At 39.9% G+C, this 19,143-nt stretch overlaps 1 pseudogene; it reads left to right on the top strand.

The window, feature by feature from the left end:
* Window positions 1–9,088: 9,088 nt before the first annotated feature.
* LOC110141332 (peptidyl-prolyl cis-trans isomerase A pseudogene) lies at window positions 9,089–9,458 on the top strand (annotated as a pseudogene).
* The last annotated feature ends 9,685 nt before the right edge of the window (window positions 9,459–19,143 follow it).

Below are 19,143 nucleotides of genomic sequence, written 5' to 3'. Positions count from 1 at the left end.
CAATCGGTTCCACTTAGAGGAGATGACATGTTGAAATGTGATGTGTAAAGACGTGCAGAATGCTTTCCCAGTAATTGGATTCGAGCAACAATAACACTGGGCATCGTCAAATCCTTTATAGCTTTTTTCAAAGGTCTTCTCCCTTCTTCTGGGAAAACATGCACATATTATAGAGCATCATGACCTTATCCAGTAGTTAAAAGGGAAATTAAAAAATTATTCCACCTAAATGCATCTGAATCAAGCACATGCTAAAGTTTATGCAACTTCTAACTGCACAGTTATTTCTCCCCACTTCCTCCTGTTATAAAAGCACAGAAATTTAGAACTGAATGCTGTATTTTAGGAGTAATTTTAGTGTAACATCTTCATTTTTGAGATGAGGAGATAAAGACTTAGGGAAAGAAACTTACTTGTGAATGTACCATAACTCAAACAGAGGCTCTGTGACAATTTTGAAAGGTGAGATGGGGAGGGGGATGGGAGGGAAGTTTGGAAGGGAGGGGACACGGGTGTAACCTATGGCTGATTCTTCTTGATGTATGGCAGAAAACCAAAAAATTCTGTAAAGCAATTATCCTACAATTAAAAAAAAAAAAGGTCCATGCTTCTTGCATAGTCATAGACAAGTGTGTGTTGGGGGGTGGGCAGGGGAATAACAGAGGTCAAGTAAACAGAGGGTGTGATGGTCTAAATGTTTGTGTTCCCCTAAACTTCATTTTTTGAAATCCTAGCCCTCCTAAAGTAAGGTCTTTGGGAGATGATTAGGTAATGAAGGTGGAGGTCTCCTAAATGAGGTTAGTGCTCTATAAGAGATCCCGCAGAGCTCACTAGCCCTTCCACCCAAGTAAGACAAATGACAAGTCTGTGACCTGGAAGGGAATACTCACCTGACCATACTAGCTCCCTGATCCTCCAGAACTGTAAGCAGTACCTTTCTATTGTTTACTAGCTACCCAGTCTGTTGTATTTTGTTCTAACAGACCAAATGGGCTAAGACAGAGGGCTTCAGGAAATCAGAAACCAATCATCCTTTGGAAATATCAAGAAGAGCTGAAGGAGAATGAGAGCTGATGAAACATCATTGGTTGTTGAAAGCAGATCGTTGATGGTCTACTTGGTTATAAGGGGCAGAAAACTACCTGAAACTATCTTGCACTAAAGGAAAAATTATGCCCCCATGTAACCAAGAGGACTGAATTTGGAGATGATTTCAAGTACACCTGGACTCAGGTGCCCAAATGACAATCCATGCTTTCTCTCAAGGTCTGGTCTTTACCTCTATGGGTTTGTCTCATTCTTTCTCTCCTGTATGTAGTGTCTGCCCCTATGATAAGGAAACAGATAACCTGAAATCCCAAATTCATATCCTCTTAGTTTAGCAACCTCAGTTAAAAAAGAAGTCTTTCTTCCAATGTTCAGATGTTAATCACAGGACAAAAGTTAATCTGCCCTGATTAGGTCATAAATAAACCTTAGATTCAAGAAATTGATTAGTATGATTGGCTATATTTAGGTCATCTTTCAATCCTATAGTGAATGTGATAGAGAGGGATTGTGATTCATTGACTTCCTGGAACATAGAAAAAGATAGGAGCATCTTAAAAGGAAGAGGAAATGTAAATGGAAGGAAAATGCTAAAACATAAAAACAATATCTTGAGTTTTCCTTAACCTCACCAACAAGCACATACACCCCTCTCAGGCATCCATTTCTGTTTCCACCTAACAAATTACAAGGTATCTATGTACAATTAAATCTTGCTCAACACTTCCCAAAGAGTTATAGCCCTAAGTCACTTTCAGATCCAAGGTATGTTCATTCTGCCTCTAATGCCTCTTGAAATCCCATTTCAATATTCTGTGGTCTACAAATGGAATGCATGATTAATTTAATCATCCAAAGCATATCAATTTAAAAGTGAAAGGAAAATAAGATAAAAATCCAAAATGTTCTCATTCAGAAATCAGAGAAAGGGAGTAGTATAGCGATGTTCTTAACCCATAGCACATATCACATACTAGACAAGAAGCGTAGTGTCTCTCTGCATTATTGGTGGGATGAAATCCTTGATTAGTCAGTCTGGCTGCCCCAATTCTATTCTCTGGCACATTTACATCCATGCTTATGTCTGACAGAGACATAGAAATAATTAACATTCTAGAATTTCTTTCATTTTAGAAGCCCACTTTCTATAGGTACAATTGTAGGAATCTTGGGGTTCTCTTAGAGATTAATAAACTACATATTCCTGTTTGACAAGATTGCATTTCTTTGCTAATACAAGTGTGTTAAAACCCCGGTCAACTGAAATGCTATTACATTCCTATGAAGTCTTGTTAATAACTTACACTGGACTATATAAAGAGATAAGATCTGTGAATGCTGACTTCAATCAGTAGCTTGTTTCTGATAGCAATAAACCTTAATGCTAGACTTACTGGGTGCCATGAGGGTACCTCCCAGAAGCCTTGTCCAAGACTGAAACTTCAGCTAAAGAAAGCTGCCTTGCACGAGTTTTGCCCCTTTCCCTGGGTTTAGCCTACATCCAGTGGCTGGCCAATGCAGATATATAAATGTCCGACCTCCTTTTCTAACCTGAGACAACTCTGAAGGGACAACTCATTCAATAGCTAAAGATAGGATTGATTAACTTTATCGTTACTATATCACTCTGACCCATATTCACTCTGCCCAATCCTGCTTCCTTTTTTCTCCCAGAAGTGTTGATTCTGAAAGCACCCTTCCCAACAAATGCCCTGCTTTCAAATCTCCATCTCAGAGTTGGCTTACCAGGGAATCCAATATATAATAAATGGTACCAAGGGTGGCCCAATGTGGAGGAATCAGGATACACTTAATATGGGGCATCTGCTTACAGTCACTCACAGTTACAATCAAGAACTTATCGATGGTGGGAAAGATGCCATGTGGAATTTATGGTGTGAGCCAATAGAAGGGACCCATAATAGATTTTATCTTTAAGCCATTATAGTTTTCAAGAACAGCTGTTTATGTGCTACTGGACTCTATTAGAGATGAAGCCCCTAACTATGGGACAAGTGACTGTGTGGCAGGAACCAATCAAACTGTAGGATCTGTTAGACATCCAAAACCAAAAGACCAGAGAATTTCAACTAAGGTGAATCCAAAAAGAGCCACACCAAGATATATTGTAATCAAAAGTTAAAGACAAGGATGGAATCTTAAAAGCAGTGAAAGAAAAACAACTTGTTACATACAAGGTAACCTCCATAAGACTATCAGTAGATTTTTCAGCAGAAACTTTGCAGGTCAAATGGGAGTGGCATGACACATTCAAAGTATGGAAAGACAAACAAACAAACAATATCAATCAAGAATATTTTACCTGGCACAGTTATCCTTCATAATTGAAGGACAGATAAAGAGATTGCCAGATAACAAAAGTTGAAGGAGTTCATCACCACTAATCTGGTAGTACAAGAAATGTTAAATGGACTTCTTCAAACTAAAATGAAAAGATACTAATGACAAGGGAAAAAATGACAGTATAAATCTCACTAGCAAAGATAAATACAGAATTAACCTTAGAATACTCTTTTTGTAATTGTCTCAGACAAATCACTCACAAATCTAATATTAAGGGTAAAAGACCAAAGTATTAAAAATAACTATCAGTTCAGTTCAGTTGTTCAGTTGTAGCCAACTCTTTGTGACCCCATGGAAGCATGCCAGGCTTCCCTGTCCACCGTCACCTCCCAGACTTGCTCAAACACATTTCCAGGTCAGTGATGTGATCCAATGATTTGATCCTCTGACATCTCCTTCTAGTGCAACCCTCAATCTTTCCCAGCAACAGAGTCTTTTCCAATGAGTCAGTTCTTCACATCAGGTGGCCAAAGTATTGGAGTTTCAGCTTCAGCATCAGTCCTTCCAATGAATATTCAGGACTGATTTCTTTTAGGATGGACTGGTAGGATCTCCTTGCAGTCCAAGGGACTCTCAAGAGTCTTCTTCAACCCCACAGTTCAAAAGCATCAATTCTTCGGCACTCAGCTTTTTTACAGTCCAACTCTCACATCCATACATGACTACTATTAGAATTAATAAATGAATTTGGTAGAGTTGCAAGATACAAAATCAATATGCCAAAATCAGTTTAGTTTCTGTACACTAAGAATGAACTAACAGAGAGAGAAGTTAAGAAAACAATCCCACTTACAACTGCATCAAAAATTAGTACCTAGATATAAATTTAACCAAGGAGGTGAAGATCTATACACTGAAAACTGAGACACTGATGAAAGAAATTGAAGATGATACATATGAAAGGAAAGATATTCCATGTCCATAGACTGGCAGAATTAACATTGTTAAAGTGTTCTTAAGACCCAAAGCAATCTACAGATTCAGTTCAATTTCCATTAGTATCCAACAATATCAAAATTCCAACAGCATTTTTCAAAGAACTGGAATGAATTACTCTGAAACTGTATGAAACCACAAAAGACCCTAAATAGTCAAAGCAATCTTGAGAAAGAAGAATAAATCTGGAGTCATAGTACTTCTTAATTTCAAATTACTTTGCAAGCTATAGTGCTCGAAATATGATGGAATTGGCATAAAAACAGACATAGAAGTCGATGCCACACAATAGTGAACCAAGAATTAAGCCTATGCATATACGCTTAAGCACTCAGGATTATACAGTGGAGAAAGCACAGTCAATAAATGGTATTGGGAAATTGGACAGCACATGCAAAAGAATGAAATCAGGTCACTATTTTACACCATCAAAGTGTCAAGTCAAAATGGATTAAAGACTTGAATGTAAGACCTGAACTCATACAACTCCTGAAACAAAACATAGAGGGTAAGCACCTTCACATCAATGTTGGCAATAATTATTTTGAAATTGACAACAAAAGCAACAAAAGTAAAAATAAATTAGTAGGACTACATCAAATTTAAAATCTGCACAGGAAAGGAAACCATCAACAAAATAAAAAGGCAACCCACCAAACTGGAACAAAGTATTTGCAAATAGTATATCTGATAAGGGGTTAATATTCAAACTATTTTTTAAAAACTCATACAACTCAATAGCAAACAATCCAATTAAAAACAGGTAGAGGAACTGAATAGACTTTTTTTTTTCCAAAGAAGATATTCAAATTGCCTACAAGTACATAAAATGGTATTCAGCATCACTAATCATTAGGGAAGTCAAACCATAGTAAGCTATCACCTCACACACTTTAAAATATATATCAGGAAAAATATAAGAGGTAACAAATGTTAGCAAGAGTGTGGAAAAAAGGGAACCCTGGTGCACTATTGCTGGGAATGTAAAATGGTGCAACCACTCTGGGAAACAGTATGGAGTTTCCTTAAAAAAAATAAAAAAGAATTACCATTTTATTTTTATCCAGAAACCCTACTTCTGGAAATACATAGATCCAAAGGAAATGAAAATAGAATTTCAAAAGTTATTTGCAGTCCATGTTCTTTGAAGCATTATCCACAATTCACAGTAGCCAAGACATGGACATAACTTAAATGTTCATCAGTGGTTGAACAGACAAAGAAGATGTGGTGTATTTATATATGCACATAGTCAGTGGAATATTATTCAGCCATAAAGGGTACAAACTTTCAGCTATAAGATGAATAAGGTAAAGCTCTAATGTAAAATATGGTGAGCATAGTTGATAGCATAACATTGTATAAATGAAATTTCCAAAGAGAAAAAAATGTCCTTCTAAGAGAGAATAATATATGAGGTGATGGATGTATTAATTATACTAGGGAATCCTTTTACAATGTGTTCGTTGAGCAAACCACCATAAAGTATAATTTAAATATCCTACAATTATTTTATTTGTCAGTTTTTGTCAGTAAAATTGAAATTAAAAATAAATAAAGTGGTATTTGCATACAACTAAGATTTGTGATAATTTGTTACCCAGAAATAGTAGAACAGACTTTGGTACAGAAATGGGTTGGTGTTATAACTTAAGCCTAAACTATGTAGTGTAGTTTTAGGATTTGGTGTTAAGAGCTGGACTGGTCTTGAGGAGATTTTGGGTGGAAACACAACTCAAGATATTGTTGGTGACAGCTCATGGGAATGTGGAATTGAAACCTGATAGTATCTTAACCCAGCGCTATCAAGTTGAAGCTGAAACTCCAATACTTTAGCCACCCGATGCGAAGAACTGACTCATTGGAAAAGACCCTGATGCTGGAAAACATTGAGGGCAGGAGGAGAAGGGGACGACAGAGGAGGAGATTGTTGGATGACATCACCGACTCGATGGACATGAGTTTGAGCAAGCTTCAGGAGTTGGTGATGGACAAGGAAGCGTGGTGTGCTGCAGTCCATGGGGTTGCAAAAAGTCGGATGTGACTGAGCGACTGAACTGAACTGAACAAAGTTGAAGAGGCTCCTGGATTCTGGCTGACAGTATCTGCTGAGCCCCCAGACAGCAGCCAGCATCAACTCTTAAAACACGTGTCAGAGGCATTGTGGAGTGCTCATGAATGCTGCCTGATGTAGTTGATACATAGGACAGGTTTTGAACCTTTTCAGTACCCAGCTTTTCTTCTATTTAGATGTATTATTTGGAGTTTTCATGCCAGAGAGCCAACACCTGAAAAAAAAATTTTTTCTATTGTGTGTATATTTCATCTTTCTTGTTCTAGTGACTAGAATAGCTAAAGCTGTATTAAGTAAGAGTGTTAATAGCAACTGCTCTTGTCTTGTCCCTACCCAAATAGTAACACAAAAATCTTTATGAATAGTAATAATAGGTATCATTATTATTATTGTGTGCTATATGCATAATAATGGTATATCATACTGTTTAGAAGCAAAGATTAGGAGTCCAGCTGTCTACTTTGTACTACCTCTAACTGTGTGACCTTAGGCAAGTTGGCTTACCAATCTTCAGTTTGCTCACCGATGGAATGGGTAACAATATCTGCTGAGCTCGTTGAGTTGTTATAGGGGATTCAACGGATGAGTTAAGTTAGATTCACTTAGTGCAATACCCAAACCTTGGTAAATGCTACATAGGTGTCTGTTACTCTTACCTTTTGCCAAGTGCATATTATGTCCAGACTCTGTGCTAAGAGCTTCAATATGTTGCCACACATAACGCTTACAACTTCTCCATGAACTGTGCACTATTCTCCTAAAATTTCAGAGGGGGAATCTGCAGGTCCACAGGATCAAGCAACATCCCTGCATGCTCAAGTGTAAATGGCAGAGCAAGATTCTGAACTCAAGGACGCCTGACTCTCTAGTTCACGTTTTCCTCCTGTGATGTGAGTGGCACACTTCCTGTTCCATGTCAAGTACTTTGAAAAATACAGAGCAATATCAAACACAGTGCCAGCTGCCAAGGGTCTTAAAATCCCAGGAGTCGGCCAGGGCTGCCAGCAAATCCTCAGTTTGCTAGATCACTGGAGAGGAGGCGAGAGGAGCAGCAGCGAGGCCCCTGACTCGGTTCAAAGTGCTGAATTCTGAACATTAAGGAAAGAAGCCACTCTGGGTTTCCCTGAAGAGCAGCGAGCTGTCAGGGGCAGAGGTTTCATCAGACGAAGGGCTCAGGTTATCTCCCTGCAGGGGTCTGATGTTTGACCTTGGTTTGCTTTTATCCCAAAGTCGTAATGAGAGGCTGCAACGGGGACGGCCAAAGAAGTGTCTGACGTGGAAGGTGGTTCCACTGAATAAATTGCAGAGATTAAGGAGTGACCATGTTTGGAGATCTCTAAAACAACTTTTCCATTTACTGATACTTCATTTCAAACAGGCTCTCTCTTCAATGCTGACCTTCTTTATGACACTCAATCCCACATTTTCAACTGTTTCTTTGATGGCCCCATAAGAACAATAATTTCTTCTGAAACTGAATCCAAGTAAAATGGAGTCACTATCCAAGTTTACCTTCCTATCTAGACCTAATTATCATTGATATTTTTATTCATCTGGCACATACTTAATACTTTAAAACCATTCTTCATCCTCCCCTTCAAACTAATCACTGGATTCTACGGAATTTTCCTCATTTCATCTTATTTTTTTTAAAAAACTACAACTGTCTTTCTAGTTCATATCCACATAAGGGCACACCCAAGGTTATGAATATTTTTAATTTGTATTATTATTTCTTAATTGTAATTTTTTAATTTTATTTTTTATTTTTTTAATACCAAAATCATTTTGTATTGGGGAATAACCAATTAACAATGTTGTGATAGTTTCAGGAGAACAGTGAAGGGACTCAGCCATACAGTTGCATGTATCCTTTCTCTCTTAAACCTCTTTCCCATCCAGACTGGCATATGACATTGAGCAGAGTTCCAAGTGCTATGTGATAGTTTTTTGTTGGTTATCCATTTTAAATATAACAGTGTGTATATGACCTTCCCAAAGTCCTTAACTATTCCTTCCCCTGGTAGCCTGAAGTTCGTTTTCTAAGTCTGTGAGTCTCTTTCTATTTTGTAAGTAAATTCATTTGCATCATTTCTTTTTATATTCCACGTATAAAGGATGTCATATGATATCTCTCCTTCTCTGTCTGATTTACTTCACTCAGCAGGACACTCTCTGGGTCCAGCCACATGCTGCAGATCGCGTTATTTTATTCTTTAATATTACATTGTCTACATGCACATATGTGACATCTTCTTTATCCATTCCTAAACAACTTGGAATGGATTTGAGGCAAAATGTGCCTTAAGAAAATTTTCTTTAAGTGACTAAAACAAAGTTTAAAAAGCAAATAACAATAAAAGAATGAGTACCTGGATAAAACACTCATTTTTCAATAATGCAGCTTTTAAGTACATATCATTGCCTGGCCATAGTCCATGAGGAGTTACAAGTCCACACTTCAACAACACGTTGACAGCTCCTAAAGAAAACTACTTTAGGCCTTGTAGACACCGCCACCCCAGAGTCTCACGCTGTCCAGCCACGCTCAACCCCATCTTGTTCTCAACATCACTGTCGACAGCAAGCCCTTGGGCCACATCTCTTTCAAGCTGTTTGCAGACAAAGTTCCAAAGACAGCAGAAAACTTTCATGCTCAGAGCACTGGGGAGAAAGGATTTGGTTATAAAGGTCCCTGCTTTCACAGAATAATTCCGGGATTTATGTGCCAGGGTGGTGATGTCACATGCCCTAATGGTGCTGGTGGCAAGTCCATTCACGGGGAGAAATTTTATCATGAGAATTTCATCCTGAAGCATACAGGTCCTGGCACCTTGTCCGTGGCAAATGCTGGCCTCAACACAAACGGTTCCCAATTTTTCATCTTCACTGCCAAGACTGAGTGTTGGATGGCAAGCAAGCAGTCTTTGGCAAGGTAAAAGAGGGCATGAATATTGTAGAAGCCGTGGAGGGCTTTGGATCCAGGAATGGCAAGACTAGCAAGAATATAACCATTTCCGACTGTGGAAAAATCTAATGAATTTGACTTGTGTTTTACTTACCCACCAGCCTATTCCTCTGTAGCCCAGGAGAGCACCCCTTTACCCCATATGCTTGAAATATCCTATAATCTTTGTGCTCTTGCTACAGTTCTTAGGGTTCCATATCTTCCTTATCCCCCTCCAAGTCTAGCTGGATTGCAAAGTTAAATTTATGATTATGAAATAAAAACTCAGCAACAACAATAACAACAAAAAAGAAAACTACTTTTAAAAAAAGGCATAACCCAGATGTTCCTTCGTTTGACTTACTCCACCTAAGTTCAGATATGCAGAAGGGCTAAGGTATATCCAGAGTATTTTTTTAATGACACTCCCTCCTTTCACTTCAAATCACTCCTACCTAGCATGCAAAAATGAGTCGTTTGATATACTCTTTAGTATGGCATGTTTTAGTGTATCTTTTAGCAAGAACAGGGGAAAATAATACCATCATCAGACATATCATGTGGCTGTTGTGACCCCATCATATACTGTGATCAGAAAGACCTTTACCTCAATCAATTCATGAGAAAAAATATCAGACACACCCAGGCTAGGATAAATTCCACAGGATACTTGGCTAGCACACAGTAATATTGCCAAGGTCATGAAAAGCAAGTAAAAATGGAGAAACTGCAACAGACAGAAGAAACTCAGGAGATATAACACTTAAACACATCATGGTACCCCGATCTTCATCCTGGAATAGCAAGAGGACATTGATGGAAAACTGATGAAATCCAAATAAAGTCTAGAATTTAGTGAGCAGTGAGGAACCAATGTTGATTGCTTAGTTTTTGACAAGTGTAACATCTAATCAAAGATGACAGGGAAAGCTAGCAATCACACATAAACAATAGCATTTATTCTACATTCATGTGGGTGTCTCTGCCATATCTAGATATTTTATCTGCCAATGTCTGAAATTAAAATTTATTGAGCAATAAATTAGCATAAGATATCTTTTCCTAAACCAGCTAACCCTGAAGATGAGATTACATCCACAGATGCTAAGGTAAAATGAGTTCTCAGCACAGACATTATCTAATTAACAGCCAACACTGACATCTACTTAACACTCCTATGTGTTATCTCCATCGTTAAAGGCCAGCCCTCATTTACACAAATGTTCACATTCAGTTCTGATAATATTTATCTTGTCAAGCTATGAAAAATTGCTGAAATGTTATTTTGCATATCTTTGGGCATTTGAGCCTTAGAGAAAATATTCAAGCCCCTAGAACGGTCCATTTGTCAGACACCACTTTACCAGAGGGAAAGTAAAGTTAGCCAAATTCTCTGTTTCTCTCAATATTTTTTAAGCAAATAATTTCTTCTGATAATACTCTGATGTGCCTCTTTTCAAGCTGCTAAAAAGCTAAAACACCTAAACAAGAGAAATTTAGTTAGAGGGAGAAAAAACAAACAACCCAAAAAAAATGTTGCTTTCAAGATCAGAAACCAGTAAACCACTTTCACATCAGAGTTCAATTTAATCTGAAAGGAAAACAAATCCATCAATGTCCATTCAACAAGCTCACAGACCTAAGGGACACTCTGTTTCCTCCTAACTGGATCTGTGCATTAGATGTTATTTGAGTTTTTCTGTCCCTGAAACACTTACTTTAAGATGTACCATGTAGCTGGATTTTGTGTTCTTTTTTTGACTCTGCATATGTCTACTTTTTTTTCAAATGCTCCTTAGATTTTTAGCTGCAAGAAACATGTATTTAAAATGGGACAGTGATTGCTTGCTTAATTCAGCAGCATTTAGTAACATTGGGGAATCAGGTCATCTCAAGTGGGCTACAACAAGGTTATCTGCTTCTGATTCAGCGGCCCTTCCCTTTCACTATGGGCCACTGGCAGCTTGGCCATGAGGGCATCCCTCATCAATACCCAGCCATCTTTAGGGGAAAATAGTCTGGGGAATACATTTCAGTGAAAAGTAATTTTAGTGATGCTTCACGAAAAGACCAACCTTAACAGCTAAACTTGAATGTAACTATTTCCATTAAAGATATAAAACTACTTAAAAACATAGCTTCCATTTGATAAAGGAAACCAGGCAAATCCTCAGAGGAGCGCTAAATGCTTAACTGTCTCTTATTCCAAAGAAAGGCAGCAACTTCCACATGCCAAACACCAGCTCTTCCTAGGAACCCACATTGATGGCACTTTTAGCTCCATTTTACAGACAAATAAATTGAGGTTCACAGTTTTAGTAACTTCACCAAGGTCACACAGATAGTAGAAAAAGGAGCCAGGATTTGAACTCAGGCATGCCAATGCACTCAGTATGCCAGCAAATTTGGAAAACTCAGCAGTGGTCACAGGACTGGAAAACGGTCAGTTTTCATTCCAATCCCAAAGAAAGGCAATGCCAAAGAATGTTCAAACTACTACACAATTGCACTCATCTCACATGCTAGCAAAGTAATACTCAAAATTCTCCAAGCCAGGTTTCAACGGTATGTGAACCAAGAACTTTCATATATTTAAGCTGGATTTAGAAAAGCCAGAGGAACCAGGGATCAAATTGCCAACATCCACTGGATCATTGAAAAAGCAAGAAAATTCCAGAAAAACATCTACATCTGCTTCATTGACTATGCCAAAGCCTTTGTGTGGATCACAACAAACTATGAAAAATTCTTCAAGAGATGGCAATACCAGACGACCTTATCTGCCTCTTGAGAAATTTGTATACAGGTCAAGAAGCAACAGTTAGAACCAGAATGGAACAACAGACTGGTTCTAAATTTGGAAAGGAGTACGTCAAGACTGTATATTGTCACCCTGCTTACTTGATCTATATGCAGAGTACATCATGCAAAATGCCAAGGTGGATGAAGCACAAGCAGGAATCCAGCTTGCAGGGAGAAATGTCAACAACCTCAAATAAACAGATGACACCACCCTTACGGCAGAAAGCACAGAGGAGCTAGAGTGTCCTGATGGATATGAAGGAGGAGTGAAAACGCTGGCTTAAAGCTTGACATTCAGAAATGTCGAGTCATCTGGTCAACAGATGGCATCTGGTCCCAACACTTCATGGCAAATAGATGGGGAAACAATGGAAACAGTGAGAGGCTTTATCTTTTGGGGCTCCAAAATCACTGCAGATGGTGACTGAAGCCATGAAATTAAAAGATGCTTGCTCCTTGGAAGAAAAGCTATGACAAACCTAGAAAACATATTTAAAAGCAGAGACATAACTTTGCCAACATAGGTCCATCTAGTGAAAGCTATGGTTTTTCCAGTAGTCATGGATGGTTGTAAGAGTTGGACCATAAAGAGAGCTGAGTGCCAAAGAATTGATGCTTTTGAGCTGTGGTTCTGGAGAAGACTCTTGAGAATCTCTTGGACTCAAGGAGATCAAATCAATCAATCCTAAAGGAAATCAGTCCTGAATATTCACTGAAAGGACTGATGCTGAAGCTGAAGCTCCAATATTTTGGCCACCTGATGCAAGGAACTGACTCATTGGAAAAGACCCTAATACTGGGAAAGATTGAAGGCAGGAGGAGATGGGGATGATGGGGGATGAGATGGTTGGATGGCATCACCAACTCAACGGACATGAGTTTGAGTAAACTCCGGTAGCTGGTGATGGACAGGGATGCCTGGCGTGATGCAGTCCATGGGTCACAAAGTGTCAGACACGACTGAGTGACTGAACTGAACTGAACTGATGCCCTGCTCCAGGCTTCCCTGGTGGCTCAGCTGGCAAAGAATTCACCTGCAGTGCAGGAGACCCAGGTTCTGTCCCTGGGTTGGGAAGATCCCCTTGAAGAAGGGGATAACTACCCACTCCAGTGTTCTAGCCTGGAGAATTCCATGGACAGAGGAGCCTGACAGGCTACTGTCTGTGGGGTCGCAGAGTCAGACGTGATGGAGTTACTAGTGTGCACTAATGCATGCCACACTCCAAGGCCCTGGGGTTAATTCCTTGGACATACTGAATGAACACTAACAGTGTCAGTCCCAGTATTCATAACAGCAGCAACACTTATCCCAGTTAAGAAAAGTGAAGCAATGTGAGCCTGATTTCTAAGTACCAGCCATCCAAGGGTATGGAGTGCTTTGTTTTGTTGCTTCCTTGCTGCTTTTGTGATTATGTTCCTCTGTGAAGAACACAGATGTGCCATGGAGTGGGGTCTCTGCAATCAGGCAAGCCTTCACCAGACCTTGGCTCATGCCCTACCCATGGCCAAAGTAGCCTTGAACCAGTGACCTAACCTCCCCAAATTTCACTTTGGTCATTTGCCAACTGATGATAATAACTCTGTCTATCCTAGTGTTTGGGGCTTCTCAGTGACACTAGTGGTAAAGAGCCCATTTGCCAAGACAGGAGACATAAGAGACAGGGGTTTGATCTTTGGATTGGGAAGATCCCCTGGAGGATGGTATGGCAACCCACTCCAATATTCTTGCCTAGAAAGTCCTATGGACAGAGAAGCATGGTGGTCTACAGTCCTACGGATGCAAAGAATTGGACACAGGTAAAGCAATTTTGCATGCACACACGCATGCATAGTGTTTGCAGGAGTTAACTGAAATAATGCCCTAAGTGCTCCTTGAACATTGATTGCAAAGAGTTTAGGAGGTGCTCTTAAATGTCACCTCAATTTTGCATGCTGAACTATGTCCCTTCTACCTATATAATAGGTTAAGCTTAGGCAGACTCTTAGGAGTCCAGAAACCCCAAAGAATCAGTTACCATAGCTGACAAAGTCTTCCTAAGAAGCCCCAGCAAACCCACTTAATTCTCAATAGAGAATTTCCTATTAACTCTGTGTCTCCTTTATCCTTTCAGGAATTAGTAGGAGCAGAAAAACACAAATGCAAAATGAAGACAAACTAGTGCAGTGTGACTCAAGTTTATGTAGAATGTCAATGAGGGAGCCAGAGTGGGAGGAGACATCCTTCTGCTTTGCAAGACAGCTGTGGCTCAGCTTTTCCTCTATTAAAAGCCAGACCCTGTGGCTTTCCTGCCAGATTAATAGAACCTCAGTGAATCGCTGATGGAGCTGACTTTTAGAATCCTTCAGCAGGCACTGTGCTTCAGATGCACGATGCTCATTTCCTTCCCTGCTGACATGTTTATTTCAGTAGACAGCCAAGCAGGTGGAAGGCCTGGCTAAGAGTATCTGGGACCCCACCTCCTCAACTCTCCTCCCATGAGTTTTCACGGAGTCCCAGAACGTTTGTCAAAACAGCTCCTTAGTTTTGGCCGGTAGATTGCAACAAGTGTTGTGGATGAGGTTAGAATCCATATTGTTGTGAGGACCCTTCAGGTGGCCCCGGAGGGCCTCACATCCTGCAGCTTATGTCCTCATCTTCTCCCCGCCCTCTGACTGTGCACTAGGCTTGCTGACTTGCTGTTATTAATAAAATACAGCATAAGTTATAGGATGTCAAGCTAAGTCCAGGTTACAAAAACACTGTGGCCTAAGCTAGGGACACCTTCTGTTTCTCTCGCTGGCTCTGATAGAAGCCAGCTGCCATGTCTGAGCTGCCCTAGGAGAGGCTCAGATGGCAAGGAATGGACAGGGGTCTCCAGCCAGTGGTCATCAGAGAACTGAGGCCCTCAGTCCAGAAGCCCAGGAGGTACTGAATCCTTCCAACACTATGTGAGGAAGCTTGGAAGCAGATCCTCCACAGGTCTAGCCTCCAAAGAGACCACAGTGCCTGCTGGCACCTTGATACATGCAACCTGGTGAAGGATCTCGGCTCAGGGGCACAGAGATAGTCTGTGCCCAGATTCTCAACCCACAGAAACTGAATTAATAAATACTTGTCATTTATTATGACAAACTTGAACTTGCACAGTGTTGCACGGCAAGCATAACCCAATTTCCAAAAATTAAAGCATTAAAAACATCAATCAGACTCTTTGCTCATCTGCCCTTCGCCTGCTTCTCTGCACTGAGCTGCTCACGTCTCCTGACCGTCACATGCCATGCCATGCCTCTCTGTAGGAGCAAACCGGTCCCTCTCCCCTAAATGTCTCCTTGTCCAATAGACTCATCCAGCTGTCCAGCTTCCATTAGGAGCCGATGAATGCCTTATTCCTTCCTCAGAGTTTTGCTGATCGATGTCACTGCTACCATTTCATCCTTGAGCAATCACTACACCTTACTCAACATATCTTTATTTTTTCACAAATTACTGCCTCCTTCACTAAAATATGAAATATAAAACCTTTTAAATTCTACAGTTTAATTTTCCCAGAATATAACACAGCTTCAAGTATACAGTAGAGGCAAAGTAAATGCATGAATGGATACAACCTAACCCTTTTGTCTAACTATGTACTGCAATCTATTTGAGGCCATGGGCCACCTCTCAAGTTGCTTTTCTTTCCATTGTATCACACCATACTATACACAGAGAGATAGCTGAAGAAACATTTTTGACTGTTTTGAAACTCACAGAACAATATTGATTCATTAAAGGTTAACTGGTTGCAGGATCTGGTTTGAATTCTTTTCACTGTAGGGGTATAAATGAGTCATTCTTCCCAACTCTACTATCTACTTAAATTCTGGGTAATCTGTAGGTTTTATAAAGTGTTTTATGCTCTATTTTAATGGTCTTCAATCATTGTGAATTAAATGTTTCTTTTTTTTCTTTCAGTAAAAAAATTCAAAATCCAGATGTACTTAGTTTATAGTAATGACTCTGAGTATTGTCAGCGATCATGAATGTTCCTTGCATAAGAGAATTGATGGGGTTGTGGTTTTGATACTTTTATGTAAGATACATCACAAGGAAGCCTGTAGCTCATCAGCAGAGAATCAGCTCCAAAGGAAGCAGAGCAAAGACGGTTTGCTGCGGTGTGACCTCTACTCCCACATCCCAGACGGGGCTGTCCCAAATCTTACCTGCTCTTTCATGTACCCACCACATGGATCTGCTTAACTGACCCGTTCTCCCAGAGTCTATAGCCTTCAAAGTCGTCTTCAGTCTAGTGACACCTCATTACCTAGGAATCTGCTTTACATGCAACTTATTGAGCCCTACCCCAGACCTAATGAATCAACAACTCTTGGACAGAGGCCAGTGAACCTGTGTTTTACCAAGCACTCCAGGGGATTCTGAGGTGCCCCAACGTTTGAAAATTATAGCTATAGAGCACAAGTCTTCTGAGGGCAGTGTTCATGAGTTATTTAAGTTGATATTTCTAGTGTCCAGTGTTTGACCTAAAGTTAGCACTCCGTAAATGTTTGTGAAAGAATGACTGGACACCTGAGTTACTTTTGAATCTTCTGAATTGTTCTATGGAGCTTTTCTGGTTCATTACGGGAAGATGGGATTACCAACTGTCAGAATCCACATAACAACAAAAAAAAAATGTCCAGAAAGGAGTGATGATTGACAAACTCATGCTACTCACCTTTCAAGTCTTACTTCAAGCCATACCTGCTTTACAGATCTTTCTAATTCTACCAAGCAAGCTTATGCCTCTTATCCTGTGGTCTCCCTGTATGTGTCTGTTTCTTATTGTTTAACTGATCATATCCCAACTAAATACTGACTATCATTATTCATACTTTTAGCCTCAGGCTAGCACACTGCTTAGAACATGGCTAAGGCAAAACAAATATTTATTCATTATCCACATTTTCATTGAATTGAATCATGTTGAAAATGTTAGCAAAACTATTCCTGTCAAAGTTGATGCCTAGGATGAGCCATGTCTTAGAAATAATAATAATATGTTATATTATTCCATATGCCAAAGGCTTTGACTGTGTGGATCACAACAAAGTGTGGAAAATTCTTAAAGAGATAGGAATACAAGACCACCTGACCTACCTCCTGAGTAATCTGCATGCAGTTCAGGAAGCAACAGTTAGAACTGGACATGGAATAACAGACTGGTCCCAAACTGGGAAAGGAGTACGTCAAGCTGGTATATTGTCACCCTGCTTATTTAACTTATATGCAGAGTACATCATGACAAATGCTGGATTGGATGAAGCACAAGATGCAATCAAGATTTCTGGGAGAAATATCATGCAGATGACATCACCCTTATGGCAGAAAGCAAGGAAGAACTAAAGAGCCTCTTGATGAAAGTGAAAGAGGAGAGTCAAAAAGTTGGCTTAAAACTCAACATTCAGAAAACTAAGATCATGCATCTGGTCCCATCACTTCATGGCAAATAGATGGGAAGCAATGAAAACAATGACAGACTATTTTTTGAGGCTCTCAAATCACTGCAGATGGTGACTGCAGCCATGAAATTAAAAGACACTTGCTCCTTAGAAGAAAAGCTTTGACTGACCTAGACAGAATATTAAAAAACAGAGACATTACTTTGCCAACAAAGGTCCATCTAGTCAGCTATGGTTTTTCCAGTGGTCATGTATGGATGTGAGAGTTGGACTCTAAAGAAAGATGAGCATCGAAGAATTTATGCTTTTGAACTGTAGTGTTGGAGAAGACTCTTGAGAGTCCCTTGGCCTGCAAGGAGATCCAACCAGTCCATCCTAAAGGAAATCAATCCTGAATATTCATTGGAAGGACTAATGCTGAAGCTGAAACTCCAATACTCTGGCCACCTGATGCAAAGAACTGACTCACTGGTAAAGACCTTGATGCTGGGAAAGATTGCAGGTGGGAGGAGAAGGGGATGACAGAGGATGAGATGGTTGGATAGCATCACTGACTCAATGGATGTAAGTTTGAGCAAGCTCCGGGAGTTGGTGATGGATAGGGAAGCCTGGCATGCTGCAGTCCATGGGGTTGTGAAGAGTCGGACATGACTGAGCAACTGAACTGAACTGAAGTGATTCCATAGAAGGGCAGGGTAACCCACTTCAGTATTTTTATCTGGAAAATCCCAAGGACAGTAGAGCCTGGCAGACTAAGGTCCATACATTCACAAAGAGTCAGACAGGACTGAAGCTGCCTAGCATGCACATTATTCCCTAAGAGATCAGAGCAGAGTCCTAGAGCCTGGTTTTCTCTACTATCTTCATTCCCCCTTAATTTTTTTTTTTTTTCCTCTCTCTACTCAGTCCTGACCAGGATATGACTCTAGTTCCATTTCTTTCAAGATCTTGCCAAACCTGTTATCAAAGATGTTGTGTCAGATGGTAAAGAATCTGCCCACAATAGGAGACCTGGCTTCTATCCCTGGGTTGGGAAGATCCCCTGGAGAAGGGAATGGCTACCCACTCCAGTGTTCTTGCCTGGAGAATTACATAGATAGAGGAGCCTGGCAGGACAGTCCATGGGGTCGCAAAGAGTCAGGCATGACTGAGTGACTTTCTTTTCAGTGTGATATCTGATTAAGTTTACCTTTTCCTGATACTATAACCTTTAAAAGTTAAATTTTTAAAGAATAAAAGATCTTCAACAAGAAATTAATAAAATCACCATTTCTTTCATTAATAAATGTTTCTTTTAATAACAAAAACTTTAAGTTTGTTGAGTATCTAGTATCAGGTGTTATTTTAGGTGCTTGGACTAGATTGTTAAACAGACACACAGACACCCCGCCCTTAAGATGCTTGGGTCCAGTGGAGGAGAGGGCAGAAAAGAGAAAGGGAGAGACCATAAACAACAAATACACAGACAAATATGTAAGATAGTGAAGTAGGAGAAGACAGGTGATATGAAAAAAGATGCAGCAGCATGAATGGGATAATTCTGCTGAACTGATGG

This window comes from Odocoileus virginianus, chromosome 13, assembly GCF_023699985.2.
Source record: "Odocoileus virginianus isolate 20LAN1187 ecotype Illinois chromosome 13, Ovbor_1.2, whole genome shotgun sequence".
NCBI classification, from domain to species: Eukaryota; Metazoa; Chordata; class Mammalia; order Artiodactyla; family Cervidae; genus Odocoileus; species Odocoileus virginianus.
This window is presented reverse-complemented; position numbering and strand designations above follow the sequence as displayed.